The sequence below is a fragment of the Bos grunniens genome, chromosome 7 (assembly GCF_055505025.1).
Source record: "Bos grunniens cultivar Pamir isolate PY7600 chromosome 7, Bosgru_T2T1.0, whole genome shotgun sequence".
NCBI classification, from domain to species: Eukaryota; Metazoa; Chordata; class Mammalia; order Artiodactyla; family Bovidae; genus Bos; species Bos grunniens.
Genome location: NC_141171.1, coordinates 68,612,778 through 68,635,543, shown reverse-complemented (window position 1 = coordinate 68,635,543; position 22,766 = coordinate 68,612,778). Strand labels below are relative to the sequence as shown.

Sequence of the window (22,766 nt, the reverse complement as noted above, 5' to 3'; positions counted from 1 at the left end):
GTGCTTGTGAGAGACTTTTTCCATGAATTGGGGAATAGCTAATTAGGTGGTATTGCCAACACACTGGAACAGTTTAAAAAAAATTAGTTGGTTTCATCATAGAGTTGTTTTGCTAGTTCAACAGATACTAAATGCTTACCTTGTGCCAGGGACTCTGGTGCTGGGATCACAGAGACCAAATAGACACATCCCTGACCCTGTGGAACTTCTGACTGATCTGACAGGAAGGAGGATCTCATTCATTCATCCAGTGAACATTTTTTAGCACCTAGTTTGTGCCAGACAGTGATTTAGTTCCTAGAAATATAGCAGTGAAGGAAACAGACAAAATCCCTAGTTTCACAGAGCTGTGTTACTTGTCAAAGGAGAAATCTATATTGCTAATAAAAAGAAAAAGGTTCTAAAATAGTATAGTTAATTCTATTTTTTTCTTTTACTGTAAAATATTCCAGAAGCATATTCCAAAGTTAATATGGTTATTTCACAGGGGCAAATAGTCAGTTTCACTTTTTCCTTTTATGTGCTTCTATAACTGTTTGAGGAGAAGGCAATGGCACCCCATTCCAGTACTCTTGCCTGGAAAATCCCATGGATGGAGGAGCCTGGTAGGCTCTAGTCCATGGGGTCGCTAAGAGTTGGAGATGACTGAGCAACTTCACTTTCACTTTTCACTTTCATGCATTGGAGAAGGAAATGGCAACCCACTCCAGTATTCTTGCCTGGAGAATCCCAGGGACAGAGGAGCCTAGTGGGCTGCTGTCTATGGGGTGGCACAGAGGCGGACACGACTGAAGCGACTTAGCAGCATAACTGTTTGAATCATTTTCTCCATTTTTTTGTAATAAAGAAATTGATTTAAGTATGATCACAACGCTTTCCTGTCCACCCTCCTCCTCACAGAAAGAAATGAAGACTTTGGATAAGCTCAGGTCACAGCCAGCGTAGTGTGCAGCATCACTCTGGATGTGTCAAGAGTGGTTCCAGCAGGGATTCGGACCCTGGTTTTCAGGGTAGGATCAACTCTGTATCAGTGATTTGTAATGAGGAAGATGGCAGAAAGATAACAAACTATCAAGGAACCCCCAAAGGGTCTGGGTGATGACAAGTGGTTACTTAATTAAAAACAACATAGGAAGAGTGAATGTGTGGTTTTTCTCTTAGAAGTGCTTTAGAAATTTTTCTCCTAGATCTCTGCCATAGACACCCACAGGGCCCGTAGAGGCTCCCTTATCATTTCAGACTGAAAATTTAAAATCTTGCCATGTTTTATCTGCCTATCACTTTTAGTGTTAGAATTCCCAAGGCAGAAATTCCAAGCAGTTTGACTAGTCATTCATTTATTTGGGAACATCCCCTTATGCTTATTTCCATTTAAATTTAATTTTCACATAAGTTTTTTTGAACTGAATACAAATTAATTTTGTCTCCAGATTTCTACTGAGAAAGTCTTTCCAGAGGTAAGTAGAGATGCCCTAGATCTGTAATTTTAAAGATTTTCATTATTCTTTTCTGGAACTCAGCAGGCAAGGGGAAAAGGAGAGGGGCAGCTGGGACACTTGTTTGTAGAGTTCTCAAGCTTAAGGGGAGCTCAGATTTTAACCAGTTTTCAGTGGAAAAGCTGTGCAGTAGAGAATGCATCAGAAATGTGACTTTCAAGATTCTAGATCCTCTACATTTTTTTTTCAGTTGTATTGCCTGTAATTATAAAGGTCACTCATTTACATAGTAGCAGTTTTCTTTCGTAATTCTTAGTCAAGCTCCTTCTGCTTATGGTGTGACTCTTTTTCCAGAGAAAGTAGTGATGTTTAAAAAATTATTTAAACTCTGCAGGTGTGGTTGTGGTGGTAGAATGTCTGTTTAAATACCCACATTATTTTTAACATACTTGTTTTGTCGGTGGGTCACCTTTGGAAAATATTTTGTTGCAGCTTTATAGTCTATACTTAACAACATGCCTTATGACAATCTGACACGTTGTCCTTTGTAATTTCTATATTTCATGCCTTTTAAACCTACTTCATGTAAAATGAAAGTATTTTACACTCCAATGCAGTGTTTAAAATTATCTTCATTTGGCCAGTTCTGAAATAACCATGTATCTATATATCTATATCAAATCTGTTTTAAATTTTGTTATCCAGTTTTACCTGCCATTCCTACTCATTTGCATGCTGAGTTTAGTTCTTGTTCTGGAAACCTTTAAGTAAGTAGTAATACCTGCACAAATATAGGTGAAGGTTGTTATAATATTGATTTTTGATTCATTTTTTTAATCTCAAAGTTCACAATGAGATCTTAGCAAAAACCTCTTGACCTTAGTGTTGGTTTAGTCTGAGGGCTGAAGCAAGGAGCCAATGAGGGAGCAAGGAGCAAGTGAAGGGGCTTTGAAAACTTCTAGCTGCCCAGGCCTCAGTGAAGTCCTTGGAGAGGTGGAAGCTTTCCTCTTCTCTGAGCAAGCCTCCTATTCCAGCAAAAATCCCTGGTACCTAAGCAGCAGCCAGGCAGCTTCTAATCACCAAGGGAGAAGGGAGTTTTCTGAATTGATGGAATTTCAGGTGGGAGCTAAGGAATATGATATTTAGTAATCCTAGCTGCCTTGTTTCAAGCAAACGTGTTTACAAGGAACTGTGGGTAGGTGAGTTACTTTACAGTAAGTACTTTGAGACTCCAAGTAAGAATCTCTAAGCAGAAGATACATCTTGTTAGAGTGCTTGTTTCCCTCATTGTTGTTTTTTTCAGGTTTTTATTTTGAAATAATTTGAGATTTTCAGAAAAATTGCAGTGATAGTACAGAGTTCCTGTATTCAGCAGATTTTTTTGGTTTCGTTTTGGTTAACAGCTTACATAACCATGGTACCATTTGTGAAAACTAAGAAATTAAGACTGACACATAATATTAACTAAACGATAAATTTTGCCTGGATTCTTACTCTGATTTTTAAAATTTTAAATTAAGTGCTTTCTGAAAAGTAATTAAAAGTGGAAATCCCTATTCCCTGTCCTCTTCATCAAAAATTTTCCCCAGTCCCAATCCCCAGGAACAGTTCTAGGTCAGCAGTGTCCAGTAGAAATGCAGTGTTTTTGTTTTTGTTTTTTTGTTTTTTCTTATTGTTGTTATTTTGCTTTTTTCCTTCATTATATGTCTTTACAGTTCAGTGAGTATTTTCCATTTAGAGGACATCTCCATTCTGACTAGTCACTTTTTAAGTGCTCAATAGCCACATGTGGCTAGTGGCTCTAGATTTAGCAAAGTTCTGGGCTATTCTCTTGTTTTCTCTCTCTCTTTTTCACACACACACACACACACACACACACACACAGAGTAACCTAATTTTTTCCACTACTTACAGAAGCTCATCATTCCCTGTGAGAATGGGGCAACAACATTTACTTAGACAGCTATATAGTATTACGTATAACAAATGTGCTTAATCTATTAAATCATTTCCCCACACATAGATGTTTAGTTTTTTTTTCCCATTTCAAATATACAAAAACCTATGTGCATTTGTATACTTCCAACATCTATGATTGTGGACATGGAATTGTTGTGTCAAAGGATGTGATTGTATTTGAACTCTCATGACAATAGAACAGTAGTATATTTTTAAAGAAATATACCATTCAGTGTATTACTAAATGTATATTTTTTCTCAAGGCAGTCATTTTAGAAAGCAATTTATTTTAATAGTATTCCTTTTACTCGATATAATTCATTTTTGATTTTTGATGTTTGAAGTTTTAACATTTTAAAATGTCAACATTCTTTAGCAACATAGCTAGTTAACAGAGGGTTCTGATGTCAGTGTGGTAAGTCCCAATGCTCACTACAAATGCAGTGCCTTGACAAAACTTTTGACAAAGCTCAGCATACATTTTGAATAACTTCTACTAGCACAGGAGTTCAACTGGTGCCCAAGTCTTGCAGTGGGCTTGGTTTGGAAGAGTACTGAGTCCTTCAGAAGATTCCCTTAACCTTATCTGATGAAAGCCAAGTGCTATCATGCTTTTTTTTTTTTTTTCCGATCCAATCATCTTCCCTAAAATGGATTCAGAGGAAATGACTTACAATCATGTGACAATGCAGCAAGGCACATAGCTAAAAGTAAAAGTTTTCATCCCCAAATAAATCTCTGATGTCACTGTTTTTAAGTAGAAAACATTGTTTTGGTTTTGGGGAGGAAGAAAAAGGACCCATCATCTCATAATTTGGGGAGATGTTCTGTTTTACACTAGGCAGTGCCCTCTAGCTGTGTGAACAGGAGCTCACTTAGCTCACATTCCATTTTCTGACATCGTCTCACTCACAGCTTCAAAACCTGGAACATTAATGGACGTGGTATTATATGTGAGAGAGGTATATAAATTATATAGGGGCACAGTGTAACTAGACTCCTTTATTTTAAATTGAAGTACAGTTGATTTACAGTATTATGTTAGTTTTAGGTTTATAACAAAGTGATTCACATATGTGTGTATGTGGATGTATTTCTGATTATTTTTCCATTATAGTTTATTGCAAGATAATGAATATAGTTCCCTATAGTGTGAAATGTAAGTCACTGAGTCTTGTCTGCCTCTTTGAAGCTCCATGGACTGTAGGCTGACAGGCTCTTCTGTCCATGGGAAGAATACTGAGAGTGGGTAGCCATTCCCTTTTCCAAGGAATCTTCCCAACACAGGGATCTGCCCTGGCTCTCTTCCTTACAGGCAAATTCTTTACCATCTGAGTCACCAGTTTCCTATGCTATACAGTAAATCTTTGTTGCTGATCTAGTTTATGTATCAGTTGAACTGAATCAGTTCAGTCGCTCATCCGTGTCTGACTCTTTTCGACCCCATAAATTGCAGCACACCAGGCCTCCCTGTCCATCACCAACTCCCAAAGTTCACTCAGACTCATGTCCATCGAGTCGGTCATGCCATCCAGCCATCTCATCCTCTGTCATCCCCTTCTCCTCCTGACTCCAATTCCTCCCAGCATCAGAGTCTTTTCCAATGAGTCAACTCTTCACATGAGGTGGTCAAAGTACTGGAGTTTCAGCTTTAGGATCATTCCTTCCAATGAACACCCAGGACTGATCTCCCTTAGAATGGACTGGTTGGATCTCCTTGCAGTCCAAGGGACTCTCAAGAGTCTTCTCCAACACCACAGTTCAAAAGCATCAATTCTTCAGCACTCAGCTTTCTTCACAGTCCAACTCTCACATCCATACATGACCACAGGAAAAACCATAGCCTTGACTAGATGAACCTTTGTTGGCAAAGTAATGTCTCTGCTTTTGAATATGCTATCTAGGTTGGTCATAACTTTCCTTCCAAGGAATAAGTGTCTTTTAATTTCATGGCTGCAATCACCCATCTGCAGTGATTTTGGAGCCCAGAAAAATAAAGTCTGACACTGTTTCCACTGTTTCCCCATCTATTTGCCATGAAGTGATGGGACCAGATGCCATGATCTTAGTTTTCTGTATACTCCTACTTTTTCTACCACCTTCTCCTTTGGTAACCATAAACTTGTTTCCTATGATGACTTCCTTCATACTGAAAGTGGTGGCTTGTTTTCCTAAACTTTCAAGGGTGGAGATTGTGGGTTTGCTTTATCTACTAAAATGTTCCATTGCTTAGTATGGGATGCTTGATGAATATTTGGTGAAATAAATGGGAATTCCCTGGCAGTCCACTGGTTAGGACTCTGAGCTTTGATTACAGAGGCTGTGTGTTTATATCCCTGGTTGGGGAACTAAGATCCCACAAGCTGAGTGTTGCGAAGAACAATAACAAAAAACATTGGTGAAATACTCTTTCTTGAGGAAGTGGAACAGTGGAATAGGGGTAGGTGAACCTGGCTTTCACTTCTGCATTGGTCCCAAGTGACTTCTGTGGGTCCTCTCATCTATTTCTCTCTGGTCCTCAGTTTATTCACATAGAAATCAGGAGGTTTGGCCCCAGGTAGTTAAAGTCCCTTCTTGTATAAACAGTATCAAAATTCATATGACTTTTCAGGCCTAAAGTCTGACCCTAAATCAAGACCTGTACTGAATCTTTTAAAAACAGCCTACCTCAAAAAGAATAAATTTCCCAGAATGCCGGGAGCTGGCCTGAGGAGCTCCACCTGTGGCAAAGGTCATAAGGAAGGAGGCTCGGCATAAGCAAAGGCTGGATCGAGCCTCAGGAGTCCCCCTGGAAATTCTTGAGCATCTACCCCCAAAACCAGAGTCTCCCTACTTTCTGCTTTTTGCTCTCACCTACACCTCTGACTTTATGGGGGGCTGTCCCCCACTACCTCTCTCTGAAAAAAAGAGTTAACTTACAGCTCCAGTTAATAAAGTTCCTGGGTGTGATAGTGTTTCAACCTACAAACTCCTTTGGAAGTCCTCTAGCCTGCCTGAATGGGTTTTTCCGGCCACATGTGATTGCTCAGAGCCTCCCAACTGTGAGAGGCATGAGATGTTCTAAACTGTCTAAATACAGATTCCTTTGAGCAGTTAAAAGATTGATTAGAAATTGTATTGGTGAAGGGTTTTTTACTTGTTGGGCCAATGTTTGCTGCTAAGTCTCCATATCCCTTACCTGCTGTGTCCCTGGCAGTGTATTGATTAATATAATTGGTGGAAGTAGTAGCTGTAATGTTTGTAACCTTGGACCCTTGAGTTAATTCTTTTTCTTGTTATAGCCCACCACACCTTTGCCCTATAGGAATGCAACTTTAATGCTTTTGGAGGGTGGCACCTGAGAAATCACCTTTAGAGAAAAATAAGTTTTCTGAAGAAAGGGTCTTAAAATGTTAACAGGCCTCTGGGCCAGAAGATGATGCAAATCACCTAAACTTTTGCATATGATAAGTTTGCAGGAAGAAAGCCTGGCTTACTGCATAACTCTACCCCTCCCCCCATTATCCTCTATGCATAACTTAAGGTATAAAAACTACTTTGGAAAATAAAGTGCAGGCCTTGTTCACCAAAGCTTGGTCTCCCCATGTCATTTTTTCTCTCACCTTCTGGCTGAATTATTCAGCCTCTTTTCTTCACTAAATTTTCTCACTGAGCTATCCTTATTTAACCACTTTTTATATCCTTAATTAACGTTTAATTAAACAATTGTTTCCTGATCCTCGCCAACGCCGTCCCCGCTTCGAATTCCCTGGATCCACCGGGGCTGGACCCTGGCACCAGAATAAAACTGCCTAAGGAGGTGAGAGACCTGTACTTGGAAAACTACTGAAGATAATACAGATGAAAAATTATGCCATGTTCTTGGATTGGAAGAATTAATATTGTTAAAATGATTGTTAAAATAATTAATATTGTTAAATATTAAATTTAATATTTACTAATATATCTATAAATTTACATTTTAAAATTTATATAAATATATAAATATTCATATATTTTATATATTATATAATTACATATAATGTTGTATGTATTATATATCAAATTTTATATTAATAAATTATTATTACTGAAAACACTTTATTAATATTTAACAATAATTAATATTGTTAAAATTACCCAAGGCAATTTATTGATTCAATACAATCCCTACCAAAATACCAATAGTATCTTTCAAAGAACTAGGAACAACTTTAAAATTTATGTGGAAATACAAAAGACCCAAAAGGCCAAAACAATATTGAGAAAGAGAACAAAGGTGAGGAATTCACACTCCCCAACTTTAGACTATATTACAATGCTATGGTAATCAAAACATTATGGTACTGGCTCAACAGACACACAGATCAATGGAAGAGGATGGAGAATTCAGAATCATATACTTTTGGTCAATTAATCAATGACAAAAGAGGCAAGAATAGACAATGGAGAAAAGACAGTCTTCAAAAAGTGGTGCTGGGAAAACTGGAAAGCTACAAGTAGAAGAATGATAGCTCAGCAGGTAAAGAATCCACCTGCAATGCGGGAGACCTGGGTTCGATCCCTGGGTTGGGAAGATCCCCTAGAGAAGGGAGATTCTACCCACTCCAGTATTCTGGCTTGGAGAATTCCATGGACTGTATAGTCTATGGGATCACAAAGAGTCGGACACGACTGAGCGACTTTCACTCAGGCACTCAATATCACATACAAAAATAAAATGAGTTAAAGATATAAATAGACCAGAAACCATAGAACTGCCAGAGGAAAACATGGGCAGAGCACTCTTTGATATAAAAAGTAGCAGAGTTCCTGTTCAAGAACCATGATCACCTAGAACAGCTGAGTGGTGACTGAGGCAGCAAGACAGTCTATGAGAAGTTCCTGATGCAGCTTCTGGCCATCAAGGGCATGCTACAGAAGTTCATGGACGCCCTCTTCCAAACCATCTTCAGCATCACTGGGGCTCAGCCCTGCTGCTGGCCATCGAGTACATGTTTGATTTCCTGGATGAGCAGGCCGATCGGCACCAGGTACATGATGCAGATATGCATCACACCTGGAAGAAAAACTGCCTGCTCCTGTGCTCCTGGTTGAACATGATCAAGAACTGACAGGTCCTATTCAACATCTACAAGAGCAGCAGCGCTCACGCCTGGCTGTCAGTGGTGGCCTAGGCCTTCATGGACTCCTGCTCCACATCTGAGCACACGCTGGACAAGGACTTTTCCTCCCAGAAGCTGCTCTACACCAAGGACATCCTCAGCTATAAGACCTAGGTGGAGATTTACTATGCCTACATCACCAAGATGGCCTGCCATCAGCTACCACACAAGTGCATATCTCACGTTGGACCTGAGTCAATTCAATAGCATGAGTGTCCTGCATGAGATCTACTCTTACATCACCAAGGGGGAGACCCCAACACAGCCCTGGAGAAGGATAAGCAGACCTGGTGGCAGCTGCTTTGGAGCAAGCTGGAGCGAGTAGTACACACCGTACCCCTGAGTAGCTGAGTCATGGGCCTATGACCTTCTGACCATGGGGACTTGAGTGAATTTGGGGCTGGCCCTTATTTAGCAGCCAGAGCGGGGAGATCTGTAGAAGAGGCCTGGTCCCAACTGTGCCAGGTGCCCTGTGCTAGGGGCCATGTGTCCAGTTCTGGTCCCCTTGGCCCTAACCCCCTTGGAGCCTGCCAGGGTCCCAGTTCTTAATTGGTGTGAATGAGATGATGCCTGAGCCCTCCATGCCCAGAATTGCTTGCTATGGGGTTGGGGAACCCAGGTGTGACCAGGGTCCTTCTTGGGGCAATAAGGTGACTGCTAAGGCCATGGAAGTGAGGCCAGACCCTCTGGAAGATAGAGACCAGGTTTCCAAGGCCAGGACTAGTCCCAGGGGCTGGGAGTGTTCAGCTGTGCCTGGCTTCCTGGGCAAAGTCTGAGGACGGGGCCTGGCTGGTGGCCCAGGTGGGAAGAGTGAATGTCCAGGGCTCAGTCATGATGAGCTAAAGTCTGTCTGGGCCATCACCCACCACCTGCTATGTTTCAGCACCCCTACGCTCACCACTACACACCCACAACCACCATCCTCTTGATTCACCACATGCTGTCCATGGCTGAGGTTGGAGTGACACATCGACCTCATCCAGAGAGAGGCCCTGGGTCCATCCTATGGAGGGGTTGCAGGATGGCTCCACCCAGGGCCCAAGTGACTTCCTGTTCTATCCTCTGGGCTGTGCCTCTGAGAGATATTGGGGTCTGGAGCTCCTGGTCATGAGTGTAAGTTTATCTCATTTATTCTCCCTCACCATGCCCACCATCCCCCACACCCTGCCTCAGGCTGAGCTCTCAGCTGTAGAGGTCCCAGGGGCAGTCATGATCACCCTCCTCCCCACTCCCTGACCTGCCACCAACCTTTCAGAGGCTTCAGTCTGGCTCCCCAACAGCATGCTGGCCTCTTGCAGCAACGGGATATCTGGGGGCCATTGCTCATTTTCTAGGGGAACAATGGACTCCTGCTGACTTTGCTCAGGCAGCTGGGATTGTTGAGGTCTCTGGTCACACCCAATGGCCTCGTTGGCAGCAGGATGCAGTGACCAGAGGGTCTGGAGGTTGGGTCTTCCCATGCTGTAGTCAGCAAGCAAGAGAATACATGTTGAATTAGAAAACCTGTGCATTAAAAAAAAAGTAGCTATGTTTTCTCACATCTGCTTCTTTTAAAGCAAGAGAAATAAAAACAAAAATAAATGGGAACTAATTAAACTTAAAAGCTTTTGCACAACAAAGGAAACCATCACAAAACAAAAAGGCAACATAATGAGAGGTAGAAATTATTTGTAAATGATATGACTAATAAAGGGCTGATATCCAAAATACATAAACAGTTCATATAACTCAACGTCAAAAAAACAACCATGTTACAAGATGGACAGAAGACATGAGTAGACATTTTTCTAAAGGGGTCATGCAGATGGCCAATAGGCACATGTTTGACATTGCTTCTCTTCAGGGAAATGCAAACGAAAACGTCAAAACCACAATGAGGTATCACCTCACAGCTGTCAGAATGGCTTTCATAAAAAAGAACACAAAACCAAATGTTGGCAAGGATATGGGGAAAAGAGAACCCTTGTACACTGTTGGTGGGAATTTGATTTAGTGCAGGCAGAGGTTTATAAGAAAACTAAGAATGGGACTATGGTATGACTCAGCAATTCCACTCCTGGTTATATATCCCCACCAAAAAAGCAATAATTCAAAAAGATATATGCACTCCAATATTCATAGCAGCCTTATTTACAGTTGCCAAGATAGGAAAGTAACCTAATTGTCCATAAACATGAATGGATAAACAAGTTACAGTGTATATATATACACATGCAGTGTTGCCATTTGTAACAGCTTGGGTGTATTTGGAGGGTATTATGAAGGCAATGGCACCCCACTCCAGTACTTTTGCCTAGAAAATCGCATGGACGGAGGAGCCTGGTAGGCTGCAGTCCATGGGGTCGCCAAGAGTCGGACACGACTGAGAGACTTCACTTTCACTTTTCACTTTCATGCATTGGAGAAGGAAATGGCAACCCCCTCCAGTGTTCTTGCCTGGAGAATCCAAGGGATGGGGGAGCCTGGTGGGCTGCCATCTATGGGGTCGCACAGAGTCGGACACGACTGAAGCGACTTAGCAGCAGCAACAGCAGCATGCTTAGTGAAATAAGTCAGAGAAAGACCCATACTGTATTACTGAAATCACTTATATGTGGAATCTAAAAAATAAAACAGACTAGTCAATTTAACTGAAGAGGAAGCAGACTCACAAATATAGAGAACAAGCTAGTGATTACCAGTGGGAGAGGGAATAGGGAGAGGAAACGACAGTAGGGGGTCAAGTGGTATTAACCACTAGGTATAAAATAAGCTACAAGGATATACTGTACAACACATATTGTACAACAGACAATACTTTATAATAGATGAAAATGGAGCATAACCTTTGAAAATTGTGAATCACTACATTATACACCTGTGCTGCTGCTAAGTCGCTTCAGTTGTGTCCGACCTGTAACTTCTATATTATTGTATGTCCACTCTACTTCAATTAAAAAGTAAAAACAGTCTAGGAGAGAACAAATTCTATTCCAGCTCACTAAAATCTCCTGGTAATCTATTTAGTAACTGGATCAAATCCAGCAAAAAGACTGGCAGACTAGAGAAGTTTAACTTCTAAAGATACCTCCCAACATTCTCTGGAAAGGTGTGGCAAAGAGATAAGGACTAGACAGAATCAGTGACAGACCACCAGAGAAGCTGGAAAACCACCTCCTGACTCAGCTGTAAGTACAATCCTCTGGAAAGCACTGTACTTCTCTTCAGCTCAGCAAAGGGATGTATTGTCTCTAAGTTACACAGCTTTTGTTTGTTTTTTTGGTCCCCCCTGCATGGCTTGTGGGATTTCCCAATCACAGATCAAATCCAAGTACATCGATGGATGTACTTACATCCACCTGTAAATACAATCCTTTCTTATGCTGAAGAGAAAACTGGAACATTGCTGCTTGAACTTTCTCAGTAAAATATGGAATCTTAATACAATGATGAATGGACCAATAGAAATTGTGTCACTCATATAAAATGGATTTGTATGTCTTGAGAGAGGAGTCCTCATCTAAATAGAATCATGGACTTACACATTGGAATTGTTTAAGCTTTTCCTGGGCAACATCAGTGAGGGAAAGAGAGGGAAAAGAAACCTGAGTACAATTGTGTGGTACCTTTTGAGGAAGGAATACTCATTGAAGCTCACTTCAAAGCTGTGTGGGAAATTCCATGATAGGTCAGTGGTAGGACTCAGAGCTTCCACTGCAGGGGGTGTGGATCCTATCTGTGATTGGGAAATGAAAATCCCACAAGGCATGCAAGGGGAACAAACAAACAAAAGCTGTGTGACTTAGAGTCAATACATGCCTTTGGCGAGTCTCTCCTTATCTGTCAGACGGGTGTTATAAAGTATCAAGGAAATGGGAATAGGAGTATGTGTATCTCTGTGAACAATTTTGTTCATCAATGTCTGTGGTTAATGTCTGTAAAGTTAAAATATTGGTAAAATGTAAAGAAGGAGCCTGATATTTGCTTCTGACTATTACAGGTTTGATAGTATTTGTGTATGTGTTAGAAATTGATCTTGCAAAGATTAGCAAGTACAAGTTTTGGCTTGGAGTTTTGTTAGGCTTGGGATAGAAGGAAGGGTGTGGCTAGCTTGGGAAGTCTCTTCTGGGCAGATTTTAGAGTTTCAACTTTGGTCTTAGGAAACACCTGAATGCTTTAAGAGGGGGAAGATAATTGATGGGATTATTAAAATACTGGAGAAGATTTCAAAAATAGCTATCCTCTGATGTGTGTTCTTCCTCATAGTTGGCAACTGCAGATAGCTGGAGAGCATTGGCCTCCTGGGCTTTGCTTTCATGACCCCTTGGTTTCCAGTGGCACCTCAGCATTTCCAAATGGTCATGTTCGAGTCCCTCGTCCATTTGCTCTCGAAGATGTGTTATCCCAGTCATGTCTCAGTAGAATCCCCTAATTGGACAGTGAATTCTGTCCCTCTATTGCTCCATGTATTTTTTCCTTGCCCAAATCAATTCTTCCACTCAGTCATCTCCAGATAGTACAAGCATGCTGATATTTTCATCATCTGTCTCTTAACCCTACTTCCAAACTCCCCCTTCCTTTTATTTTTTGTCACAAAATTCCTTGAAAGAGTTCCCTGACCTCAATTTTTAATTCTCTTGATTTTCCCGTTCCTTGTAAACCCTTTTTCTTGAGATGTAACATAGATTGGGAAAGTGAACAGTCATTCAACTATTCTTTACTGAAACTGTTTTATTAAGGTCATTAATGATCTCCAGGTTGCTCTGTCCTATAGGAAAGTCTCATTCCTTGCCTTTGTGGCATTTGATTCATGATCACTGCCTCTTTGTTAATGCATTTGCTTCACTTGGCTGCAGTAGGATCCCATTTACTTTTTACCTTTCCTCCTGCTTCATTGGCTTGTTTCTATGTGTGTGATATGCCTCTTCCACCTCCTACTTTTGCTCAAGGCCCCAGGGCCTAGTCTATAAACCAAGGACATCCCCTGAGCATCAATTCTGGTTCATGGCTTTAAAATCCCATTTCTAGGCTGATGTCTCTGAAATAAGTATTTTCATTCCAGATCCCCTCTCCTGAAGAGTTTTCACTTGGGTGTCTGAGAAATCTGAAACTCAACATGTCTGAAGTCCACAATATTTCCTCCCAAACTGTTACACACAGCTACCCCTGTCTCAGTTGGTGGCACCTCCAGTCTTTCCAGTTGCTCAGGCCACATCGCTTGGAGTCATCTTTAGGCTGTTACTCCACACTCTACAAGAAGTCCTGATGGTCCTGTGTTGAAACAACCAGGGCCTGAGGTGCTCTCCCTCCTCTCTTCTGTTAAAGACATATAATCATACCTCTTGGTTTTATGGACGGGTTGATTTTCAGCAAGTATTTTAGGACACAGCATATGTGAAGGCCCAGCAACAGGTGGGAGCTTGTGTTCAAGTAGGTCGAAGAAGCTCTAAGACTTGGGCCTCTTCCAACCAAGGCCTTCTTCAGACTGAAGCACCCCCAGATAGAAATATTGCAGTAGCTTCCTGACAGGTCCTCATGCTTCTCACCATAGTGGCCCCTGCATTCCTTCTCAAAGGTGAGTCTGATCCTCTCATTCTCTGTGCCTGCACTGGGGCTTCATTTCCTGTGGAGTAAGCAGCTGGAAAGTCATGTTTGCTTCCTGAGCATTATCCCTCAACTGGGATGTATCTTCAAGGGGTCACAAAGTTGATTCTAGAGTAGCAACTGTAGAATAGCTCAAATTGAAAAAATCTATTTTGCTGTCTGGGAGCCTTGAGGACATAGTGAGGGCTCCCGTGGGAGACAGCTTGTCCGAAAATTCAGTCCTATGAAATCGTACACTTACTGCACATCACAGAGCCTTAATTCTATGTCCCTGTCTTGGCTCTTACTCATCTTTTCTCCCACTTAAAACACCCTTTGCCTATTTCCCATTCTCCAGTTGTGAAGCTCATATGTCACATTTTGAAGAGACTTCCCCCCATCCAAAATCCCAGTTCCTCAGTCAATGAACAGTCTCTCTCTGTGCCTTTGTGCTTTCATACTTTATTCAGTCAATACCCATCAAATCCCTAACAAGTTTTCAGGGATAGAGAATGAAAGGGGGAGGCCTACCTTGAAGGGTTTTATTTATAGTCTATGTCGAGCACCATCCAACACAGTATCCATGTTTGGCTATTTAAACTTATATATAAATCAAGTTAAATGGAAAAAAAATAATTCTTTGATTGTAATGGCACATTACAAATGCTTGCACAACACCCATAGAGCTCCAGCATCACAGAAAGTTCTATTGGATATTACTGTAAAAGAGGGAGGAGAGGTGGATTTCTCTTTCTCTCTCTCTCTCACACACACAAATACATAATAGGAAACAAGGTAAATAAATGCAGAGAACTGAAAAAAAGGCAGTGACTCGTGGCTACTTTAGATAGAGGGACCAAGAGAGTGTCTGAAAAGGTGAGATTTGAGCAGGGATCAGAATGAATAGAAGAAATTTGAAAATGATGGGGTGAAAGAATAGGGATCTACGCTGAAGCACCAGTAGGGAAAAGGTCCTAAAGTAGGGATACATTTGAAGGAACTCCATTTGTTGGAGCCCTGTGGGCAAGGAGAGAGTGGTAAAAGAAATCTGAGAGATTGGTGGAGGCTAGGGCTTTTTTAAAATTTTTTTTATTTTTTAACTTTACAATATTGCATTGGTTTGGCCATAATCAATATGAATCCACCACAGGTATACACGTGTTCCCCATCTTGAACCCTCCTCCTTCCTCCCTCCCCATACCATCCCTCTGGGTCGTCCCAGTGCACGAGCCCCAAGCATCCAGTATCGTGCATTGAACCTGAACTAGCGACTCATTTCATATATGATATTATACATGTTTAAATGCCATTCTCGCAAATCATCCCACCCTCTCCCTCTCCCACAGAGTCAAAAAGACTGTTCTATACATCAGTGTCTCTTTTGCTGTCTTGTATACAGGGTTACTGTTACCATCTTTCTAAATTCCATATATATGCGTTAGTATACTGTATTGGTGTTTTTCTTTCTGGCTTACTTCACTCTGTATAATAGGCTCCAGTTTCATCTACCTCATTAGAACTGATTCAAATGTATTCTTTTTAATGGCTGAGTAATACTCCATTGTGTATATGTACCACTGCTTTCTTATCTGTTCATCTGCCAATGGACATCTAGGTTGCTTCCATGTCATGTCTATTATAAACAGTGCTGCGATGAACATTGGGGTACACGTGTCTCTTTCAATTCTGGTTTCCTCAGTGTGTATGCCCAGGAGTGGGACTGCTGGGTCATAAGGCAGTTCTATTTCCAGTTTTTTTTAAGGAATCTCCACACTGTTCTCCATAGTGGCTGTACTAGTTTGCATTCCCACCAACAGTGTAAGAGGGTTCCCTTTTCTCCACACCTTCTCCAGCATTTATTGCTTGTAGACTTTTGGATTGCAGCCATTCAGCTGAATTCTACCAAAAATTTAGAGAAGAGCTAACACCTATCCTACTCAAACTCTTCCAGAAAATTGCAGAGGAAGGTAAACTTCCAAACTCATTCTATGACGCCACCATCATCCTAATACCAAAACCTGACAAAGATGCCACAAAAAAAGAAAACTACAGGCCAATATCACTGTTGAACATAGATGCAAAAATCCTTAACAAAATTCTAGCAAACAGAATCCAACAACATATTAAAAAGATCATACATCATGACCAAGTGGGCTTTACCCCAGGGATGCAAGGATTCTACAATATCCACAAATCAATCAACATAATACACCACATTAACAAATTGAAAAATAAAACCATATGATTATCTCAATAAATGCAGAGAAAGCCTTTGACAAAATTCAACATCCATTTATGATAAAAACTCTTCAGAAAGCAGGAATAGAAGGAACATACCTCAACATAATAAAAGCTATATATGACAAAACCACAGCAAACATATCCTCAATGGTGAAAAATTGAAAGCATTTCCCCTAAAGTCAGGAACAAGACAAGGGTGCCCACTTTCACCATTACTATTCCACATAGTTTTGGAAGTTTTGGCCACAGCAATCAGAGCAGAAAAAGAAATAAAAGGAATCCAAATTGGAAAAGAAGAAGTAAAACTCTCACTGTTTGCAGATGACATGATCCTCTACATAGAAAACCCTAAAGACTCCACCTGAAAATTACTAGAACTAATCAATGAATCTAGTAAAGTTGCAGGATATAAAATCAACACACAGAAATCTCTTGTATTCCTATACACTAATAATGAGAAAATAGAAGAGAAATTAAGGAAACAATTCCATTCACCATCGCAACGGAAAGAATAAAATACTTAAGAATATATCTACCTAAAGAAACTAAAGACCTATATATAGAAAACTATAAAACACTGGTGAAAGAAATCAAAGAGGACACTAATAGATGGAGAAATATTCCATGTTCATGGATCGGAAAAATCAATATAGTCAAAATGAGTATACTACCCAAAGCAATCTATAGATTCAATGCAATACCTATCAAGCTAACCATGAATTTTTCACAGAGCTAGAACAAATAATTTCACAATTTGTATGGAAATACAAAAAACCTCGAATAGCCAAAGCAATCTTGAGAAAGAAGAATGGAACTGGAGGAATCAACCTGCCTGACTTCAGGCTCTATTACAAAGCCACAGTCATCAAGACAGTACGGTACTGGCACAAAGACAGAAATATAGATCAATGTAACAAAATAGAAAGCCCAGAGATAAATCCATGCACCTATGGACACCTTATCTTTGACAAAGGAGGCAAGAATATACAATGGATTAAAGACAATCTCTTTAACAAGTGGTGCTGGTAAAACTGGTCAACCACTTGTAAAAGAATGAAACTAGAACACTTTCTAGGGCTTTGTAAATCTGAGTTAGGAGTTAGATTTTTTTTTTCCCCTAAAAGAACCATAGAAGGGTTGTAAGTCTAGTAGTGACGTAGTCCAATTATAAGTTTATCATTTTTATCATTCTGCCCAATTTTATTGGTTGCTTACTTACCTCTGTCTCTACCTGATTGCACAATTCTGGATATTTTTCATCCTTGATGCATTAAATCATGCCCTGTTACTGTCAATATATTATTAATAACAGTGTTAGAATTGAATTAAATTAGAACATTTTTATCACTGATATACTGGGTTTTGGCCGTGTCTCTCAAATAAATAAGGCATGGCCTACTTTTGTATGAGGCATTTCAGATTTCCCCCCCTAACCTTTGGTGCTGATTGAAATGGGGTCAATAGTGTCCCCTCCAAGAGTATAGAGGCAGTGGAAAAGAGGAAAGCAGGTATCCAGAAATATGCTATTCCTTGGTAGAACACCTCTTGTTGTCTACTTAAATTCACATGCATAGCATCATAAAGCTGTGCTGTGCTCAGTTGCTCAGTTGTGTCCAACTTTTTGCAACCCCTAGGAGGACTATTAAAGACATATAATCACCTCTTGGTTTTATGGAAGAGTTGATTTTTAGCAAGTAGTTCAGGGCACAGCATGTGTGAAGGCCCAGCAACAGGAGGGAGCTTGGTTCAAGTAGGTCAAGGAAGCTCTAAGACTTGGGCCTCCTCAATCCAAGGCCTTCTTCAGACTGAAGCACCCCCAGACAGGGCTCCCACAGCCTTGTTTCTCATAATAAAAGTTCTTATGAACTTTTATAAAATAGAGATAGAGCAAGTATTTTCAGTGCTATTCTCCAAATGAGGAAATCAAGTAACAGAGCTGTGATCTGAACCTGTCTAGTCCAGACTCTGCTTCCTGAAACATTCTCCTGATATCACTCAATAAGATGTGGCCTGAGACATCCTGTAGAATGAATGGGTAGGCATAATTATTTGCATTTTTGCTGAATTCTTGTGCCTTCTAAAGAATGTTGCTCCCCACTTGGCTCTACCAAGATTGAATCTGTAGCCATGGCAGTAGCTGACTTTCAACACACCCTGAAAGGAGTTCAGGGCAGAGATTAGGAATGAGGCATTCTGTGCTCTGGGAAAACTGGCAGAATAGGCCTTCAGATGATATTTTTGAGAGAAAATTTTATGAATCCAAATTTCTTTCATCTTCCCATCCTTAGAAAAGCACTAAAGTCAGTTAACTGAGATGTCTGTTCCTTGTGACTAGTAACCTTCTACTGTGTGCCCTGACTGCACAGTTTCAATATCACAGACATGCCGACATCCCCTCGCTCCACCCCACCTCTTTGGAGCAGTTCCTCAGAGTTCTCTGAGAGGCCATCTCCTTGTACTCAGTCAGTCTCCAAATAAAACAGAAACTCACAGGTACATTGTGCATTATTATTTCAGTTGACCATTTTGGGCACCATGAAGAGACACAGACCAGACTTTCCTTGCTTGAACTTTATGAGGATCAAGAGCCCTTGGTACTTCAAAGACCAGCAGGGTCTCTTGTGTCTGTCTTCATTCTCGATGAGTCCAGATGAATTTGAGTAGACCTTTCTTGGTTCTCACGTCTCCTGATTATTGACTGATGATTCTGAGTTTTATTTGGCAGTGTATAATTGATAACTGCTCCCCTCTCCCCCACGTCCCTGAAGTTGGAAGACACTGGGATGTTGGTTGAAAGAGGCTGGAGAAATCTCGATTGGGTGATTAGGTGGGAAGTTGGACTCGTTCCTCCTAGGAGAAGTTTGCATTTCTCTCCTGGTGCCTTGAGACGTGAAGACTTTACCAGTGCTCTCAGGAACTAGACGGTCTAGAGACTAAGAAAAAAAAAGGAGAAACCTGTTTTAAATTCAAGCAAGTAAACAACTTATTCCAACTGTTATTTAAAATACTAGGGTATTGTAATACCAGATTCATGACTAAGTTTTAAAAATGAAGCTATGAAATCTCTGGTTGTATCTGTCTATATGTCTGTGTGAGCCTTATAGATATGATATGTCTACCTCTGGAGAACATTACCAAAATTAACTTGTAAATGAACTCTATTTACTTGACTTACAGAAAATTAAATACTTACATAGATTCTCAAAAATATAAAAGAAATTAACCCAAATGAATTTTAGGTTCATGTGAACTAAGGAATATTCAGTATTAAATTAATATTTGAAGTAAAAGTAAAAATTTGTTGGTTTAATTAATATAGACATGTTTTTAGGGCCATCAACATTAAATGTAATACTTTTATTATACCTAGATTTACTACAATAAGATCTTGTCAGCAAGAAAGATTACTTGGTATGATGAAATTTTTTTATAAAATATGAAGCTGTTAAATGTAAAAGAGATAAGAGGTTTTAGGTAAACTCTTTAGATATAATTATGTTTTAGCAATGTCTACTTATAACTAGTCTCTCTAAATAATTGGTTACTTGAAACTTTAGGATTTTCCTACATTAAGTTGAATGATGAAAGTTTATTAAACATCAAGCTCCCTTCCAAACAAAACAAGGTAGCTGAAACATTAATTACTGAATGTAGATATCATTTTGCAGAGAACCTAAAGATTCAGGACTGTTAATAAATACATTTGGTGCCACATTGTGACATTTTCTCTATGAAAGCACACGCATTTTAGAAATTATGTTGTTTAATCACTAAGTCTAGTCCAACTCTTTGCGACCCCATGACTTCAGGACACCATGCTTCCCTGTCCTTCACTATCTCCCAGAGTTTGCTAAAATTCATGTCCATTGACTTGGTGATGCTATCTAACCATCTCATCCTCTGCTCCCTTCTTCTTCTTTTGTCTTTAATCTTTCCAAGCATCAGGATCTTTGCAATGAGTCAGCTCTTTGCACCAGGTGGCCAAAGTATTGGAGATTCAGCTTCGGCATCAGTCCTTCAATGAATATTCAGGGTCGATTTCCTTTAGGTTTGACTGGTTTGATCTTCCTGCAGTCCAGGGGCCTCTCCAGAGTCTTCTCCAGCACCGCAATTTGAAAGCATCAGTTCTTCAGTGTTCATCCTTCTTTATGGTCCAACTCTCATAGGACTACTGGGAAAACCACAGCTTTGACTATATGGACCTTTGGCAACAAAGGGATGTCTCTGCTTTTTAATACACTGTCTAGTTAGGTCATAGCTTTTCTTCCAAAGAGCAAGTGTCTTTTAATTTCATGGCTGCAGTCACCGTCCACAATGATTTTGATACTCAAGAAAATCTACCACTGCTTCCACTTTGCCCCCTTCTATTTGCCATAAAGTGACGGGACTGGATGCCACGATCTTTGGTTCAGTCTCTCAGTTGTGTCTGACTCTTTGTAACCCCACAGACTGCACATATCAGGCTTCCCTGCCCATCACCAATTCCCAAAGCTTGCTCAAATGCATGTCCATTTAGTCTATGATGCCATCCAAACATCTCATCCTCTGTTGTCCCCTTTTCCTCCAGTCCTCAATCTTTCCCATCATCAGTCTTTTCTATTGAGTCAGTTCTTTACATCAGGTGGTCAAGGTATTGGAGCTTCAGCTTCAGCAAGAGTCCTTTGATTGAATATTCAGGACTGAATATTCATTCCTTTAGGATGGACTGGTTGGATCTCCTTGAAGTTCAAGGGACTCTCAAGTGTCTTGTCCAACACTACAGTTCAAAAGCATCAATTCTTCGGTGCTCAGCCTTCTTCACAGTCCAACTCTCACATTCATACATGACTACTGGGAAAACCATCCATAGCTTTGACTAGATGGACCTTTGTTGGCAAAGTAATATCTCTGTTTTTTAATATGCTGTCTAGGTGGGTTATAGCTTTTCCTCCAAGGACCAAGTGTCTTATAATTTCATGGCTGCAGTCACCATCTGCAGTGATTTTGGAGCCTAAGGAAATAAAGTCTGTCACTGTTTCCATTGTTTCCCCAACTATTTGCCATGAAGTGGTTGGACTGGATGCCATGATCTTCATTTTTTGAACACTGAGTTTTAAGCCAGCTTTTTCACTCTCCTCTTTCACCTTCATCAAGAGACTCATTAGTTTCTCTTCACTTTTTGCCATAAGGGTAGTGTCGTATGCATTTCTGAGGTTATTGATATTTTTCCCCACAATCTCGATTCCAGCTTGTGCTTCATCCAGACCAGTATTTCACATGATGTACTCTGCATGTAAGTTAAATAAGCAGGGTGACAATATACAGCCTTGATGTACTCCTTTCCCAATTTTCAACGATCTTAGTTTTTTCATGTTGAGTTTTTATAAATAGCATTTCAAGTTTGCCAATCTATGGGATGCTAATGTAAAGCACAGTATGTAATTGCTTGCTTCTCAGTTTTCACAAGAAATTAAGTTTTTTGAAATTTGATAATTCAGGACTTCTCTGGTGGTTCAGTGATTAAGACTCTGTGGTTTCAATGTGGGGGCCTGGGTTTGATCCCTGGTCAGGGAACTAGACCCCATGTGCCCCAACTAAAAGTTTGCATGCTGCAACTAAAAATCCTGCATGCCCCAATGAAGACACAATGCTGTCAAATAAATACTTTTTAAAAATTGATAATTCTAAGTAATTAGCCTATAAAGTTAATATGAAAAACATCTTTGTATGCACGTAGGAAGAAGAGGGGCTTCCCTGGTGGCTCAGATAGTAAAGCATCTGCCTGTAATACAGGAGACCTGGGTTCAATCCCTGGGTGGGGAAGATTCCCTGGAGAAGGAAATGGCAATGCACTCCAGCACTCTTGCCTGGAAAATTCCATGGACGGAGGAGCCTGGTAGGCTACAGTCCATGGGGTTGCAAAGAGTCGGACACGACTGAGCAACTTCACAAGAAGAAGATATAAGAAATAAAAATGCATTTTATTAAGGAAAAAGAAAATAATTTTGTTCTGATGCTAGTTATTTCTAAATAGGAAAGAAGAGACAGATTGTTGTAAGTATAGAAAACTGCAGTTTTGAGAGGAAAAAAGAAACTTTAGAAAGGATTCTATGTTTGGGCAGAACTAAGGTTAGAATTAATTTAATTGGGCAAATGAATTTCAATATTAAAGATAAAATAGTACAAAACCTGACTTTGGTTTCTCTCTATTAAGAGGGGAGAGTTTTCTTAAGAATATTGATCTGACTTTTGTAACAGATTGTGAATTTTCCTTGTATTTTAAGTAATTTTTATAACTTTCTGTATTTGCCTTTGAAATATTTTATTGTTTCTTGGTTAAGTATAAGTATCGTTTCATAGTGACCTGTAATGCCACCTGACCAAGTGTTTTTTTTAAAGCCTTTTGATATTTTTGGCAAACTTGCCAGAGATCAAATTCTTCTTG

At 40.1% G+C, this 22,766-nt stretch overlaps 1 protein-coding gene across 1 annotated transcript in view; it reads left to right on the top strand.

Annotated features, from left to right (window-relative positions):
• Window positions 1-11,624: 11,624 nt before the first annotated feature.
• The window catches only part of LOC147369766 (uncharacterized), a 34,397-nt gene continuing 23,255 nt past the window's right edge, over window positions 11,625-22,766 (top strand). Inside the window, exon 1 of the mRNA XM_086413716.1 lies at window positions 11,625-11,706. The gene's annotated coding sequence lies outside the window, so the exon portion shown is untranslated. The remainder of the gene's footprint in view (window positions 11,707-22,766) is intronic.